Genomic DNA, 18,551 nt, shown 5'->3' with positions numbered 1-18,551 from the left:
TATCCAAATGTCAGTTTTATATATTATATTTATGTAAGCTAAGCTGTAGCATTTTTTACAATATCATGTTTTTCCAGTGGGCGTAGTTCTCAGAGTAGTTCGAGAACTAGTTGCGCTCTGTCTCAGTTGATCCACTTTTATGTCCTGAAACAACCGTTTTTTGGGGTCGGCAGCTTATAAAAATTTATTTCTGGGTTATTTAGCTTGTTTGCTGTACACCTTGTCTCATGTCTGTTCCTTTAAATGCAAATGAGCTGCTGCTTGAGGCACAGAAGGCGGAGCTTCAACAGCGTGCACTCACACAGACATGCACTGAAAATTTCAAAAACTTTTAGCCTTTTATGTCAAACCGGATTCAGACAATGATGGCGAAACTCAAGAAGAAGTGACAACATGTTGAATGCAACAGGACGTTTCCGATTTTAAATAATGGCTTGTCTCTGGTCATTGTCGCCTGTCAGTGATGTAATATCCGCGTTGTCCCTGGTTTCCGCTTGTACTGCCATAGTAACCATGGCGACAGACTTGGACTACTGCGTTACGTCTAGCGGCACACTCACGCTGTTGTTGTTTAGTTCAAACATTATGACAAGCATAGCCTAGAAATCTAGACGCACCCTAGCGGCAGCAAAATGTATTTTGCAGCCAGGGTAGTCTAGCAACTCTCCATTGACTTTCGAGCTGCAAAAACCTAAATTGGGTCAGGCCAATCACATCGTGTATAGAGTAGGCGGGGAGGGCTTAACATAATGACGGCAGAGTTGCGACGGTTCCTGCTACTTGAAAACAAAGAATGGCGGCTGCTGCTGGAGAACAGTCTGTCGAATCGTCTTTGGCCGCGACTCTGGAGGACTTGGAGTTAAGTTTTTCTTTGAGAAAAGAGCAAAGAACCTAAGTCATTCTTAAAAAAGGAAGATGTGTTCGTAGTTTTGCCGGCCAGATTCAAAAGTTGAATCTACCAACTAACGTTAGCTCTGCTGTTGGGAAAACGCTCTGGTTGGTTGAAGCGCTGTCCTATTGCGTGCAGAGGGAATTTGAAAGACAGCCGTTTATCCCGCCCCTCGGATTGAGCCGTGTCTATGGTGAGTTGCCAGACCTAACATCTTGATGTAGGTCTGGCTTGCCAGGCTATGACAAGCAGACTTTGGAACAAAAGGAGAAATAAAATGAGGATCAATATCAGCGTAGCGTTTTCGAGATGCCGAGAGCTCCACGTCCGCGACTAACTTGGACTTGACAGAGCTTTACGAGTCACGACTTGACAGAGACGCCACTCTTGCATGTCCTTTATTAGACAGGTGAGCAAATGTACATAAAACTAATCAATGTTATATAGCTCAACATGATGAAATGTTAGAATATGATCAGTATGTTATTCTAATGTCAATCTAGCTTACTGCTAGTCTCATACAGCCAACAAACTAACACATAGAATAACATTATAACTTTCAACACACTCAAATGCAGTTTAGTGTGATAGTGTAGACCAAGTGAAACAGCGCTGCGTTACCTCACAAGTTTCATTCGTCTAATAAACTGACCTGTATGAGTAGTAATTCAGCCCTTGCGGATAGTTCGGTATGAAATGTCCTTATTTCTTTATATCCGCGGGACTTGCGTGTGGTGCTGATATCCGTCTCTCATTAGCAATCGCACCCTGCTTCATAGCACAGTCATGATAAAAACATCAATGTATTCACTCATCCATAAACATTATTAGATCCATCAGTATAATGACAAGTTCCATTATTCCGTAGTTATAATAAAAACTAAAAAGGAACGAAATCTTAATGATCTTTAGACAGAAACAGAGACCTCCCAGTCACAAAAAAAGTTAAAGGCCTACTTTTGATGTTCTCTCTGATGCTGAAAAGAAGTTTAGATTATCAAACAAAAAAATACAAAATACATAGACTACAAGAACCATGGGCCAAGACATTTCTTTTAATAATATATTATTTGTTCTGATGAGGAAATAGCAGGCTAGAAATAGCCACTGACAAAAGATACAGTAATAAGCATTTTTTGTGTCACATCTCACATCATTTAACAGTTAAAGTCAGGGACATGCAGAGAGTTTCCCAGGGGCAGGGGCTCAAATGTAAAAAAAAGAAAAGAAATAAAAGGGAAATGTATATATGTAATATCACATTAATATATCACATTTTTGATCATTATTTTCATATATATATATATATAGGCCTATATTTATAATAAGTCATTTCACGTCGCCATCTTGCATGTTCTTGTCAGCCTACACTTCACATAATAGGCCTCTGTGGCACTTGGGCTTCATTAACTATGATAGTTTCATCAAATATTAAACGGTGTATCAATATCCATAAAAGTGAATCAAACACTACTTAATGCGACTTTTGGTGCCTCATGGTTTTGTGTAGTGCTTTGTAGTCAGTTTACAGAATATGTTACTTATTTTGGTTATAAAAGTTGTATTATTAGGCCTGTTTCTTCTGGCATGCAGAAAAAGTCACGGGGAAAAACAATCCCCGGACATAGTCAAAAAAAGAATGTAAATTTACAAAAGGAATAGAGAGATGGGAATCCAAATTGTTGTATGACACCAAATCCATTAAGCTTGTCTGGTCAAATGAAATCAGAACTAGTCACCCTTATCAGTCTCAGTCACACCAACGAATCGCCCAATCTATTTGACTAAACTTCTGATGCATAACTGGAAATCTAAATCTACTGGGGCGTGTCTTCTACTCAACCTCCAGTTTGCCAGGAAATAAAGCCACAGTCACAAGGACTGAAACAATGTTTCACGAGTTCACACTTGCATATAATTAGAGGGAGTAAAATTTGATGTGCTGTCCGGGTGGGGTGGGGGGGGGGGAACTCGGAATCTGGCCCGAACCCAGAGTACTCCCCCCGTATATAGAAGTGGTTAGAACTAAGTGTGGAGAAGGGGTGGTGGAGGGATGCTGATAAACCGGTAAGACTGCTGTATATATATACCTCTTATATCGTTGATTAACTAAATCAGAGGTCTTCAATCCTGCTCCTGGAGGGCCACTGTCCTGCAGAGTTTAGTTCCAACCTGCTTCAGCACACCTGCCTTTGAATATTCAAGCATTGTGAAGAGCTTGATGAGCTGATTCAGGTGTGTTTGATTAGGGTTGGAACTAAACTTTGCAGGACAGTGGCCCTCTAGGAGCAGGATTGAAGACCTCTGAACTAAATGCTCTCCACTCGTGTTAATTATCTGAACGTGCTCCTCCCGAACTTTGTTAATAAAACATCATGTTGTGAATATGAACTTCACATTTTGAAATCCAGTATTTAGTTGTTCATGTGAAACCGGTTATCTCTAGATATTTTAGAGAGTTTTGTTTCTGGTACTTTGTCAATTCACCTTAATTTATATAGCGCTTTTAACAATATAGATTGTTAAACAATAGATTGAACAATATACTTTACAGTGATAATAGGAAATTAAAGTAACAGAGATTGCTTTGGCTTTACAGCAGCACTAGAATAAACACCGTTCCAACAGAAAACCCTTAACGCGCTCAGGCCTGCTCATCCACACAACAACAGTGCATGGCGGCTCGAGAACACAAACCCCAAAATGGTTGCCAAGCCCTGAAAAAAACAACAACTTTGTTTGAGTTGAATGTGAAAGAAATGTTTTCAGACGTTTACCAGCAAGATATGGGAAATTATGATCTTGCCAACATCTGAAAGGATTCCCAATTAATCTAATTTAATAAAGAAATATAAATTGTACCTCACCATGGACAGAGATTGAGACGGCGCCGCTGCATGTCCTGCCATAGGCCTACCTCTCACTGCAGGAGGGCGTTATTCGATGTCGTCAGCATGAGATATCGGTTTATGAGATCGGCAAATTGAGAGATCGCCGATCCAGTCATTACAAGCAATTATTGGCCCGATAGCGATCGGTAGCCGATGCTCCAAACAGATGTGTACCGGGAGCATCAGACTAGAATGACTAGTAACAAAATGCATACTTAAAAGTTATTGTTGTGACATTTACCCACCCCTAAACATGACGTTGAACAAAACAAAATGTTCTTGGTTGTACTCTTCATGTCAGTCAGACGGCCTCTTCCTACCTATAAGTGGGCAAAGGTCTGACTATACAAGGTCATCATTTTAGCTGCGAAAGGTCAATTTGTGATAATTTATTCAGCTCTTTTATCAGACATAGGATCATTGCACTAGACAAGAACACCTGATTAAAACTTTAAGTACAATATCCATTTGAATGAGTCACAGTTGTTCATCATTGTTCATTCAATTATCATTTGTAGTGAATGTTTGCAAGGCAGATACAGCACTGAAAAAATTACTTCCTGCTTATAGAGAATGTTGATTCAAAGGGTTTCGTTTGTAACAGTCTGGAGGGCTACAAAATAACCCTCCAGGTCCTATATGAACCAATTTGATATCAAAGGCATATTAATAAAACAACAATTCATATACTTAAGATTCCTTACCACTGTTATTAAACCACAAATATCTCAAATCTGAACTTAAAATTTGAATAAAAAATATACAAAGTGCTGCACACTAATGTGATTTACAGATTACATTTCTGCAGACACCATTTTGTGTCATTAAGTGTTAAGTATTCTGCTTCAAGTTACGCATTTATGTTACTCATACACACATCGGCATACCCAGATATACACTCATATTACCTGGTCTATTATGCCATTATATGTCAAAGTAATCAGTGAAGTTTTAGCCCTGTGGCAGAATTTAAATATTGTGATTTGTTCTGTCAATATACTCAGGGCAAACACATTACTCAAATGAACTGTAATGTTTAATGAAACTACTTTAGATGTAAAAAAAAAAAAAAACTCTAATGAACTACAAAAGCAGATCAAAGGGAAACAAATCCTATTGAAGTCTGATGTATAAATATTTGTCTTTAACAATTTGCTGTTAAATAAATTGAAAAATGCAAAACATGCAAATGCAACACTGCAATAATTTTCTCAAATTGTTTGGTCATGCTACGTGTATGTGTGTGTGTCTGTGTGTCAGGGCAACTGGAAAGTACCTTCTGGCTGCATGGGGAATGTAGCAAAACTAAAGGATCTAAAGGAGGACATCCTGTTCTCCTACTTTACAAAATGTTAAATATCTTAGGACAGAAACAAAGACCTGATTCAAAGTCACAAACATTCATACTTCCATACTTTGTATGATATTAGACCTCTTTCAAAAAAAGGTACATTTAGGGAATGGTCTGTCAATTGTTACTGAATGCATTAAACAGAGAAATAATGTGCTGCACAGATTCTCCTGTCTATTTTTATATGCTGAGATATTGAGCAACTATAATAATAACAATAATAATAAACTTTATTTTTTATAGCACCTTTGAAAGTTACACCTCAAAGCGCTTCACAAAAATAAGAAAAAAATACAATAAAAATACAATAATATAAAATAAATGCATTCATAAAAGTGAAGTACATTCAGATATACAATACAAATAGTGTACAGAAAATACAAGTAAATGGTACAGAAAAAATAGTTAGAAATAATCATATAAAAGCTACCCTAAAATAGTATGTAGTCTGGCAATGTTTCAGATGATAAAAAAATTTTTTGACAGTATTCTGGACAAAAGTTAAATTAGCATCAAATATCACCCCTAATTTTTTATTTAGTTTGAAACTCTAAAATAGAGCCATCCACATTTAAGTCAAAGACCCAGCTTTACGTAGCTGGTGGGGTGAGCCACTGAGTATAACCTCAGTCTTTTTTTTATTTTTTAGACATCCATTTTTTTTTTCCAGAAAAACACTGAGACAGAAAGACAATAGCCATGTTATCATCAGGTTGTGAATGTAAATCTGTCTGTCATCTAGCCTAGAAATCTAGACGCACCCTAGCGGCAGCAAAAATTATTTTGCAGCAAGGGTAGTCTAGCAACTCTCCGTTGACTTTTGTGCTGGAAAAACCTAAATTGGGTCAGGCCAATCACGTCGTGTATAGAGTAGGCGGGGCGGGCTTAACATAATGACGACAGAGTTGCAACGGTACTTGAAAACAAAGAAGAGCTGCTGCTGGAGAACAGTCTTTCGAATCGGCTTTGGCCGCGACTCTGGAGGACTTGGAGTTAAGTTTTTCTTTGAGAAAAGAGCAAAGAATGGCACTTAAGTCATTCTTAAAAAATTTTGCCGGACAGATTCAATAGTTGAATCTATCAACTAATGTTAGCTCCGCTGTTGGGAAAACGCTCTGGTTGGTTGAAGCGCTGTCCTATTGCGTGCAGAGGGAATTTGAAAGACCACCGTTTATCCCGCCCCTCTGATTGAGCCGTGTCTATGGTGAGTTGCCAGACCTAACATCTTGATGTAGGTCTGGCTTGATGTAGGTCTGGCTTGCCAGGCTAGCTGTCATCTGCGTAAAAATAAAAGTTGAGGCCCAAAATCCCTGAGGAACACCAGATTTCACCACACCAACCTCAGACCTGCAACCACCCATATAACAACAAACTGCTTTCGATCTAAAAGGTAGGATTTAAACCAGTTTAGTGCAGAATCAGAAACACTGTTGCTCCGCTGTTGCTCCAATGTTAGCTCCGCTGTTGGGAAAACGCTCTGGTTGGTTGAAGCGCTGTCCTATTGCGTGCAGAGGGAATTTGAAAGACCACCGTTTATCCCGCCCCTCGGATTGAGCCGTGTCTATGGTGAGTTGCCAGACCTAACATCTTGATGTAGGTCTGGCTTGATGTAGGTCTGGCTTGCCAGGCTAGCTGTCATCTGCGTAAAAATAAAAGTTGAGGCCCAAAATCCCTGAGGAACATCAGATTTCACCACACCAACCTCAGACCTGCAACCACCCATATAGCAACAAACTGCTTTCGATCTAAAAGGTAGGATTTAAACCAGTTTAGTGCAGAATCAGAAACACCAAGTTGGTATAGCATCGACAATGGAAATGGCAGGTTTCATTTGTAAAACCACATTGCTTAGAGAATGAAAGTCCAGTGTAGAGAAATTTGAGTGAGAGAAAAATCTGAAGTACTGAAAGGAGAAACAGATGAATGACTTGTAGTGATAATTTATTTATATTTCTATAAGTCATTCATATAATGCATTTACGAATACACTCAATCTTTGAGCTGAAGAAATCAAGAAACCAATTACAAAGGTGAGCTGAAGTAGGGACATTTGAGAGACTGTCACATTTGAGCATTTTTTTTAACGGAATAAAACAATTGTCTAGGGTTTCTTTGATTATTTACAATTATCTTTGAAAAATAATCAGACCTGGCCGATACAATCTCAGACTTATATTATAGTAAGTTGTCTTCACGGGCCTGGTGTAAATTATTGGAAATGTTTGGTTCAGGAAATGTGCTACCAGGATGGTGTGTCCATTAAAACACAGGGGTCCAGTACTCAGTCCATACTCATTTATTGTAACAGATCAGCCATAGAGTAAAATAGGAATCAGATATAGAGTTGTATGTTTATTGTCAGGAATACATCAACTCTACAAAGGCTCTCATTAGGAGAGAAATAAAGGACAGTCTGCTTCCATTGCATATGGCACACATAGATATCATATATAAACGCTAGATGTCTTATGGCGCAGTCACTTCCGGCATCACCGTTCGGCCATCTTATGTCAGTGCTCTGTGCATTAAGGTGAGTGATCAGCATGCACACAAATCCTCATATCTCGCTGAAATATTGACGGATTTACAAACGGTTTGGTTTCTTACAAACGTTATTAACGTGGCTATAATTCCGAATGCTTGAACATGTATGTTATAATTTTTCATATGTATGCAGTGTATGTATGTAGTGTCATAACTACATCTCTGACGTTTATAACAAACCAAACCGTTTGAAAATCGGTAGAAAATTGGGCAAGTTATGGTTATTTAAAAGTATTTGCACCATTAAACGAGTGAGCGAGCGCACTGCCGCAAGATGGCCGCCACGTGCGGACGTCGACCTCCATTGGCCAGCAGCGCGCACGAGACATCTAGCCTTTATATATGATATCTATGATGGCACACACCAGCACACCAAACAATAGTGATTTATCAATCATTAAGTGCACCTGAGGAGACTTAGCTCCTCCCATGACTGGCTACGTCATGTGATCCATGGGAATTCTCAACACATGGTGATGAACATTGAACCCAGACGTATGCCACCTACGCTTCATTTTACGACAAGATGTCTTCATGGCACGCTGGTCTTCATTATACCAGGGAGCAGAACGTACAAAGGAAACAGATCGTTATTTTAAAGAAGCAACTGTCCTTGTAACTCACACACTGCAGAGAAAACTGCCAACTATGCAGAGAGTTCAGGCAAAATCAACATCATACATTGTATGACGTTACAGACAGTATGTTTCACAAACCTGGGGTTTACAGAAAATTCCTGGAAATGTATGGGTGTGAGTATTCTGGTATACTTCCAGCGTGAATGCTGAACGCTTGATTGTTGTTTTCTATGTGTGTCTTGTTGTGGCAAAAATTCATTAAACAATCATCAACTGCGTAAGAGACACTCTGAAATTCAAATGATCATTAAAAAGTATTTTATTCTTGCAGGAAGGCCCAGTTGCCACACAGAAGTCACCAGTACAGTCTGTGAAACAAGTGCGATGACGAGAGGGAGGGCAGAGGAGTCTTTATACTGCTTTCAAGGTCTTCTGCTTACAGGCCCTTATCTAAACAAGGAGAGGCTTCCCTGCTAGTTTTCTGATACTGCTAAGTTTGTTCTTACAAACTCACAAGTTCTAAATTGGGTGACCTCTGACCCTAGAAGTCAGAGGTCCCTTCTCATTCTGCCGCCTCCTGACGTCCCACCTGTTACCCAGCATTAAGAGAAACACATACACGTCAGTTTTACCACGTAGACCACGTATAGAAGGTCATTTCAATGTTTTACTGAAAGTCAATGAAAATCAATACGGCAAATCAATGAAAATCAAAATTTTCCATAACAGTCTCTACCTGGTGTACATACATCCGTGTGCAAACGCTTCCTCAGCTGCTCACTTAACAGATTCGGTGCTCTCTCACCTGATGCTCCAGAATTTGTTATGGGAGATTTTAACCATTGCCAGATACATAGGACTCTGAAAACATATGAGCAGTATATCACCTGTGCAACAACTATGAATAACACTACTATTGACTTGTGCCTTGGCTCAGTGCCCGGTGCTTTTAAATCCATGTCCAAGCCTGCCTTTGGTGCATCCTACCATAATAGTGTCCTCCTGATACCTACTTACAGATCCATCTGCAAGCGACAGGAGAAGATTGTTAAGACGGTGAAATGCTGGACTGAAAATAGCATTGCCAGCTTACAAGCATGCTTTGAATGCACAGACTGGGATGTGTTTTATAGTTCCTGCACTGATTTAAATGAACTTACACAAACTGTGTCATCTTATGTATCTTTCTGTGTAGACAGTAATATTCCATGTAAAAATATCACAATATTCCCTAACAACAAACCATGGGTCACTAAAGAACTAAAAAGTGTTCTGAATAAAAAGAAATGCATTTTTTATACAGGGAGTAGCCAGGAAAAGAAAGAAATCAATAGAGAAGTAAGAAATGGGATAAGGAAAGCTAAAATCATGTATAAGGATAAGATGGAGCACAAGTATAGTAGTGGGGATCTTCGTGCAGCTTGGAGGGGAATTAAAGCAATGTCCTCAGTTACTCAGGGAAGCGGAGACAGCAGGAAACCTATAACAATTAAGGGGATAAATGACGCTGATCTCCCGAATGCTTTTAACAATTTCTATTCTCGCTTTGAAAAATATGACCTTTCTAAAAATATTTCTTGTTTGGAAGAATCTTTAATGTCTCAAAATGATGTCACCATCAGTCAAGAGTGTGTCAGGGACCAGCTGAGTAAGGTCAATATAAGGAAGGCCCCTGGACCTGATCTTGTCTGTGGGCGGACACTGCGCTATTGTGCCGATCAGCTGAGCAGTGTCCTCTAGCACATCTTTCAGATGTCACTGGAGAGCAGTGTGGTTCCCACTCTTTGGAAATCCTCCTCACTAATTATGAAGGTATTTGAAAAAATCGTTAAAAACTTGGTGTTATCATCTGTAGAGGGTAGACTGGACCCCCTGCAATTTGCTCATCGAGCGGGGAGGGGAGTAGAGGATGCAAAGCTTTTTATCTTGAATAGTGTATATAAGCATTTAGACAAACCAAAATCCCATGCCAGGCTTCTATTTGCAGACTTTTCTTCAGCTTTTAATACAGTGCAACCATATATTTTAATAGACAAGCTGCTGTGTGATTTTAACTTGTCTCACCAACTTGTTTTATGGATTTTAGATTTTTTAACTGTTAGAGAGCAGAGGGTATTTGTAAATGGCCATTTATCAGATCCCTTATTGCTCTCTACAGGATTACCTCAAGGGTGTGTCCTTTCACCCCTTCTTTTTATCATGTACACAAATGGCTGCAGAGGCGCTCAGGAGAACAGCTATTTGGTGAAATTTTCCGATGTCACTACTCCAAGGTCCAGTACCTGACCATGGGAATGCTCTGACTGACTTTATCTCATGGTGTGATAACCATTGCCTTGATTTAAATGTATCTAAAACCAAAGAATTAATTATTGACTTTGGCCGAAATAGAGATACTGCTTCTGAGAGCATCATACATAATGTAAAGGTGGAAATTGTCTCATCATATAAATACTTGGGCACTGTTTTTGATGACCATCTTAAGTTTGATGTAAACAGCGCTGCCATCATGAAGCAGGGGCAACAGAGAATTCACCTTCTCCGCAAACTAAACTCTTTCTCTGTCACGCCGGTCATCCTGTGTAGATTTTACCAGTCTTTTATTGAGAGTCTTTTAAGTTTTTCTTCACAATCTGCTGGTTCCACAACTTGACAGTTAAAGACAGGAATAGCCTGAACAACATTGTAAAAATCTGTTCAAAAATTATCGATGTGAAACAGAGAGACCTTAATGTCTTCTGTAACCAACAAATAGTTCGGAAGGCAGTGAGTATCCTTGCCTCTCCGGGACATGCTTGCAGGTGAATTTTCTCTGTTGCCTTCTGGGCGTCGTTATGCGCTTTTTGTGTGTAAGACGAACCGCCATTCCAAATCTTTTATTCCTTCTGCGATCAAACTTTTAAACTCTGTGTAGGGCTCCTTGGGTTTTTTTTTTTTTAGAAGGGGAGGGAAGGAAGAGGAAAGGAAGAGAAAAAGAGGAAAAAAGTGCACATATTGATTAACAGTTGTATGTTGCGAATAATGTGTGTGATTTGTGTTATGTACTGTTGTATACATGCTGCTCTTAACAAATTGCCCCTTGTGGGATCAATAAAGTTGATTGAATTGAATTGAATTGAATTGAACCACATTCTGCTCCTGTGTGAACGTAGAAAAGTCACAACAGAAAGATCTGAAACAAAAACAGGTTTAAATGGATAGTTCACTACACACAAAAATCCTGCCATCATTTACTAACCCTTATGTCATGTCAGACTTTATGCTTATCTTTCTTGGGCTCCAATGTTGTACAGGTCCCAACATTTTTCATCTTTTTGTGTTCTGCAGAAGAAAGAAATGCATACAGGTTTGGACATTTTCGTGTTTTATTTTCAGAAATGCAGCTGGCGGTTCACTGGACTTGGAACCCTGACAGCAGTTTACTTCAGCGTGAATTTTTTCAAGTAAGATTATGCAACTCTGTTTTCTGAACTGTGGATTACTATGCTGTTTGGATAAAGAAAACCGAGGACTACGTGTCTGAAAATGGACACCAGCTTGGTAAGGCATGCATTTTATTGAACATTTGACTTGATAGACGAGTGTATTCAAGTATTCAACATCACAACAAATGTCTGCTAACAGGTCGGTGGATGTGTTAAGTTAAAAAAAAGGTTAAGCTCAATTGAAAAATACAAACTAAATGCATGATATTTATATTTGAAATGAGTATCATTATTCTGAAACATTTGTAGGATGCACTGTAAAAAAACACAGACAAAAAACAGCTGTTGAGCACTTACTTGACATTCTAAGTTCATGCTTTTTAAGATTTTAAGTTGCTCCTATACTAAATGGACTAAAATTGACCTTAATTTATTTATTTGATGTAATGTAAACTTTTTATACATTTGATAGTTAAACCGACTTTTAAAATAGTTTGTCTGACAAAATTGAAGTTGGATTTTTCAATCAAATATAATTCTCTAATATTCTGGTTAAAGTTGCACGCATTAAGCAATATCTTTGTACTTTATGTTGTAAGACAACAAAGCATTTACTTTGATTTGAGCCACTTGATTTTTTACTATGCTTTGATCTGTGTGGAAGAAAATAGTCAAGAGCATAGTGTCCGTAAAAGAGCATATGGCACTGTTTCCAGAAGGAAATAAAATAAAATATGTATATATGACACGTGTAGGATTTATGGCTTTTTTATTTTTTAGATAAAATTCAGATATGGAGAACCAATTGATGATATTGTGTGTTGAATGAGTTGGAGACCCCCTCACATTTGTATTTGTGATCATAGCTATCTGTTATTATGGGTTACTTGGCCCATGTTATAGGTGAGCGTTGATCTACTTTGGCATAGAAAATAGATCAAATTCAAAAGAATCATTGGTGCATGTTGATTCAGAGTTTTTTTTACCTTAAAGAGCGTGATGGATTGTAGGGCGATATAGAAGATCAGTTAAATACACAGGAGCTAAACCATTTAGGGCCTTATAGGTCAGTAGCAATACTTTGTAATTGAAATGGGACTGGTTACCTATTACCAGTGTAGAGATCATAAAATTGTTGTTATATGATGCTATTTTCTTGACCTGGTAAGAACTCTAGCAGTTGCATTTTGGACTAATTGCAGCTTGTTTATTAAGGATGCAGCAGTGCAGGACAACCAGCTAGTAATGCATTACCGTAATCCAGTCTAGAGGCCAAGAATGCATGAAACAGAATAGAAACAGGAACAGATAGCATTTTCTGTAGCTTAGCAATGTTTCTGAGGTGGAAGAAGGCTGTTTTTGTAACATATGAAATATGATTTTCGAAAGACAAGTTGCTGTCAAATATAACACCCATGTTTTTACTGTAGAGGATCAAGTAACAGTACATCCTTCTAAATGCAAATTGTAGATTCTGTGTACAAGTTTTTGATCCAATAAGTAATAGGCTACCTCAGTCTTATCTGAATTTAATAGAAGGAAATTACAGGTCAACCAATATATTATGTTTACCACACTCTGTCAACTTGGATAATCTGGTCCTGATGAAATAAAACTAAGTATCAACAGTGGACACTATTTCCATGTTTTCTTATAATATTACCAAGTGGCAGCATATATATTGAAAATAACAGAGGGCCTAACACAGATCCTTGCGGCACTCAATAATTTACTGATGTTATCTTTTACATCCCCTTGTTTAACCCCTTTTTAAACAGGTTTTTTCCCGTTTTAATGGACAAAATGGTAACGGTCTGATAAACTACTTTAATGACTGTCCCTGAATACCAGTGCAATCTTGTAGTCATTCTAAGAGTATCTTATGGTCTATAGTGTGGAAAACAGCACTAAGATCAAGTAAAACTTGTGTTGAGACACAGGCTTGGTCAGAAGCTAGAAGTATGTCATTTGTAACAGACGTTAATAATACTGAGAATAATAAGTTATATAATACTGAGAAGAGGCTCTTCTGCTACAGGTAACAACTCTTTCAGTAGTTTAGTGGGTATTGGATCTAATAAACACGTTGTTGGTTTAGATGCAATGATACATTTATTTAGCTCTTCCTGTCCTATAGTTGTAAAGCACTGCAACTACATAGTTTGACCAACTTGTAATGGAATACTCAGTTCAGGTGATGTCAGTTTATTTGTTAATCCAGCCACTGTACTAAACAAAAACCTTTGGTTATTTTCTATGAGTTTGCAGAGATGCTCATCTGGGACATGTGGGACATGCTGTCTTTCTACAAGATTCTAAAGACGTCTAAATGAGTTTGTTTCCATTTGCGCACTATAGATTTTGAGATTCTCTCTTGATAGCGTGAGTATTACTGTTGTACCATGGTGCAGTACATTTCTCTCCAACATTCTCTTCTCTCTAACCTAATCTGATGGGTGCAACAGTTTCTAATAGAGAAAATGGTGCCCATACTCCTAGTTATTTCCTCAAGTTCATTTGTGTGTTTGGGTGCACTGAGCGGCTGAGACAGATCATGCAGGTTATTTGTGAATCTTAGATTGGGATAATTGTTCTACATGGTTGATAACATCATGTGATATGGCAAATATCAGCAGTACGCAGCATGCACGTTACAAAGTGATGAGTGATATCATCACTTTGCTGTAGAATATCTATCAGTATGATTGGTTCCACGTGATATAATTAAATCTAGTGTCTAGTGACGTTTTGCTTGACCCCAAAGGAGTTTAGTAAATCTGTAAACGAAACCCATTAGCACATCATTTGCATTATCTATGTAAATGTTACATTTCAATCAATGCTTTTCACTCAAGTCTTCCAACAGACAGTCATAACAAAAATAAAAATAAAATCTTCCTACTTTATTTTTTGGTTAGTCAGGGATGTCACCGAATAATGTTTGCCCACTCACTGAAGGGGTGGATTCCTGAGCTCTTCTAGTCATAAGAACTAGATAATCTCTAATCAGTCATACTTTTCCAATGTCATTTAGACTACTCTACCTTTTTATGTAACTGACTTTAAAAAAAAATTCATGACTAACTTTTAATATTAGTCTAAGCATGTCTAAGGTTCATTATCATTAGTCAAATCATTAGTCTATGTTTGTGCAACCGGCCATGGAACCAAGTGAATTAATGTTCTACTTTAGAGAAGACTAGAGTGTTGTTTCGAAATTCACAATGTCAACACACATATTATATAATTTTTTTTAAATGTTTTTTAAATGCATTGTGGGTTCAGTAGAAGTACATTAAAACAAGTATTACAGCCCTCCTCGTCTGCTTATAGGGCTTGTTTCTTTTTTTCCTCTTTTTTTGCCATATAAATAAAAAGCCTGATTGATTGATATATATACCTGTTTGATTGATGAATAGTTAGGTCAACTTCCACACACACAAAGCAAAGAAAACATGTGTTTTGTTATTTATCACTGTGGACATATGTGGGTGGCTATTTGACACTTCCCATAGTGAAATTGTGTAGTAAAAATGATAGATGACTCAAGAAAAGTGACAAATGAACCTCCCTCAGAAGGCACTCCAAACAACAGTGCAAAGTTTAGTCACGAATTTGAGCATGTTTCCACTAATGAATTCTTTGCCTTGAGGAGAAAATAGAATAGGTGTGATCTGTACACAGGGTTATATTACAGTTCATTCCTCCTGCATCATTTCCTGTTCTGTGATTCCTGAGATATGAGGTGATCTTATACTGGCATGTGATTGGCTGTATGAATCAGCAGTAGACATGTTCTGTTGTTAACTTGGTAACTGACCAGAGCTTAAACATCACATGCTTTGGGAATTCCCTGCACTCCAGTGTGTTACTGTTGTGACAAAATATGAGGTACTGTATGTGCTGAGAATATCTGTTTCAGTATTAAAGGTATGTGATATTCCTTGCACAGACGATATAGATAAAACATGCATGTGGGGGTCATGGGAATAATACTTTTTGCAATCAACAAAAAGCACACCCTAGTAACGAGCTTTCTCCGAGAGGTGTGACGGCTGAATCCTCCTCGCCTTTGCCAAATGCCAAAATGGGACTTATCATCAGTGCAGTGCGCTGTCTGACCCCTTCGAGACGGCCGGATCGAGCGACTTGAAAGTGCTCTCTCTTGAAAGAGCTGCTGCTCGCGCTAGCGTGCGGGTGATTTATGCCCACTAGTCTGTCAGCAGTGTTTGTCTGCTGTTTGGCCCGGGGCCAGGCGATTGTATGATTAGGCTCACGCCCAGACACACACCTAAAGTGCTCTTAACGCCGTTCAGAGTGCAGGTTATACAATACACACGCGCGCTCTGCTCCCCCCAGCCAACCACTGATTCAGTATCACAGAGGCGCGCACTGGGCACAGGGAACGTTGCGTTCTTAGGTAGACAGAACTAACTAGCCAGTTTCGAACTTCGGAGCAGCTTTTCGTCTGCTTTGTGGGCGCTAAGAACGGCGGCCCGCTGTGAAAACTGAGAATGCCACACAGGATTGTGGAAGCTGTGCGTCTAGCTATGCTTCCCGAGGACTCAACTGCCCAATGGGAGTGCGTGCCCACTCCACCAGGAGTTTGGCATCTTCATGGGCCTGGGTTAAAGGTATGTCTATACAGGACATCTGCCTCGCGGCAGGCTGGTTGTCTCTTCTCAAAACACTTTTGCGAGATTTTACAACCTGGATATTCCCTCTTTTGCACCGCACGTTCTGTCCTTGCAAGAGAAGAAGGCTGAGTAGCTATTGAACGACCTACCCGGCGTGTGTTTCAACTAGGTCGTCTCTAGGCAGCGCTGCTGGAGGCCGAGGAGGCTGTGAATTCTCTTGCGCCCGTGAGTAACTTAATAGCCAACCACTAAGTAAACTACACACAATCATAAGTATTGTTCCCGTTTATTTCGAGGAAAAGGGTTTCCCCCATACGTAATGTCTCGTCCCTCCTCTCAGGGAACCACGGTTACGTCGAGCAACCGAGAGGTTTTCTGTGGATGAATGAAGACATCCTGAGTAAAGGGAGTGCCAAAAGTAGGTGTGCTCTGACAGACAGCTTTCGCGACCAATAATAAAGACCTTTTGGCACACCCCAACTTTTCGTCATGCCCATTACTTGCAGATACCCTAAATATGACATTGAAAACAACAAACTTAGTCGCTTTACATATCAGTCAGACAGCCTCTTCGTGAGCAGTCCTTGGCCAACTGAAGCGACTATAGAGCCTAGACCTTGCTGTATGAGTTCATACAACACTGTCAATGTCAACCACAGATATTTCAAATATGACTTTTCAATACAGATACAAACAAAGTGCTGTACTGTTATGTGCACATTCAGTTTCTGCAACACTAACCATGTTGTGTCATGAAGTATAATGTTACTCATTCATCATAATGTCATTCACACCCAGAATTGCAAGCCTATTACTTTGTCTGTTATGCCATTGCATAATACCCAATGCATAACACAATGCATAATTGCCATTGTCTTAATACTTGAACTATATCTTTAAGTATTTTGACAATAATTAGATATATGTCAAAGTAATCAGTTAAGTTTTAATGAACAAAAGCAGGTCATAAGAAAGGGAAATACTCAAAAGAAGGATCTGTAAAGCTGCTGTTGTAAAGCTATATGAATAATACTTGGATGATGATTTATCTGTTCTCCTCAAATTGATTGAGGATATTGATGATATTGTGTTGATTGAGCTTGATGACCTCAAATTACCACTTCAGTGTAAGAAAGACCCACCAGGGGTGTAGTTGTGAGCAGCTATCTGACATAAGTCACAGACTTGGCCCATGTTAGAGGCGAGTATTGATTTACTTTGTAAAATGATCTGAAGAAATAAATAAGTCATGTAGACATAAAAATTATCTTATGGAAACCACAGCAGGGGATTTCACAAAATGAATTGAGCATTATGTGTATGCTTGCAACTGAATGCATCAATAAATCACTAAATCTAAATGGCTTTAATTGACCATACTTTTCATTATCATATTAATTCACATTATATGACATATTTACAGGGCCGGCCCTGACCAATTTGCTGCCCTAGGCAAGTTTTTACCTGGTGCCCCATGCATCACAGCCCATTTCACCCCGTCATTGTGTTCATGATTATTTAGCCTATATATATATATATATATCTATTCCATAGATTAAATGAAGGAAGCATGAAGTGCTCTGAAAATGTCCTGGTAGACGGCTGCGTTGACTCTGGATTTAATAAAGCACAGTGGACCAAAGTCCTCTTTTCTGATGAGAGCAAATTTTGCATCTCATTTGGAAACCAAGGTCCCAGAGTCTGGAGGAAGAATGGAGAGGCACACAATCCAAGATGCTTGAAGTCCAGTGTGAAGTTTCCACAGTCTGTGTTGGTTTGGGGAGCCATGTCATCGGCTGGTGTTGGTCCACTGTGCTGTCCACTCAACACAGCTGTCTACCAGGACATTTTCAGAGCACTTCATGCTTCCTTCAGCAGACAAGCTTTATGGAGATGCTGACTTCATTTTCCAGCAGGATTTGCACCTGCCCACACTGCCAAAAGAACCAAAACCTGGTTCAATGACCATGGTATCACTGTGTAATTACTGTGTGATTTCATGTAATATTCTAATTTTCTGAAATCCTGTTTTCGTGGGTTTTATGAGCTGGAAGCCCAAATTATGTACAAATAAACAACTAAATACTTGAAATCGTTTAAGTTGTGGGCCCTGAATCTATAATCTATGGAAGTTTAACGTTTTGAATGGAATTATGGAAATAAATAAACTTTTCCATGATATTCAAATTTTTTGGAAAGGGTCTGTATATATATATATATATTATATACACACATT

The 18,551-nt window shown here is 38.8% G+C and overlaps 1 long non-coding RNA gene across 1 annotated transcript in view; it reads left to right on the top strand.

Annotated features, from left to right (window-relative positions):
* Nucleotides 1-18,551, top strand: part of LOC311067730 — a 134,191-nt gene that overhangs the window by 6,711 nt on the left and 108,929 nt on the right. The window contains exon 2 of the long non-coding RNA XR_014603269.1: nucleotides 11,629-11,793. This is a non-coding gene — a long non-coding RNA (uncharacterized lncRNA). The remainder of the gene's footprint in view (nucleotides 1-11,628; nucleotides 11,794-18,551) is intronic.

Source organism: Abramis brama (genome assembly GCF_963993115.1).
Source record: "Abramis brama genome assembly, chromosome: 17".
Classification (NCBI taxonomy): domain Eukaryota; kingdom Metazoa; phylum Chordata; class Actinopteri; order Cypriniformes; family Leuciscidae; genus Abramis; species Abramis brama.
This window is presented reverse-complemented; position numbering and strand designations above follow the sequence as displayed.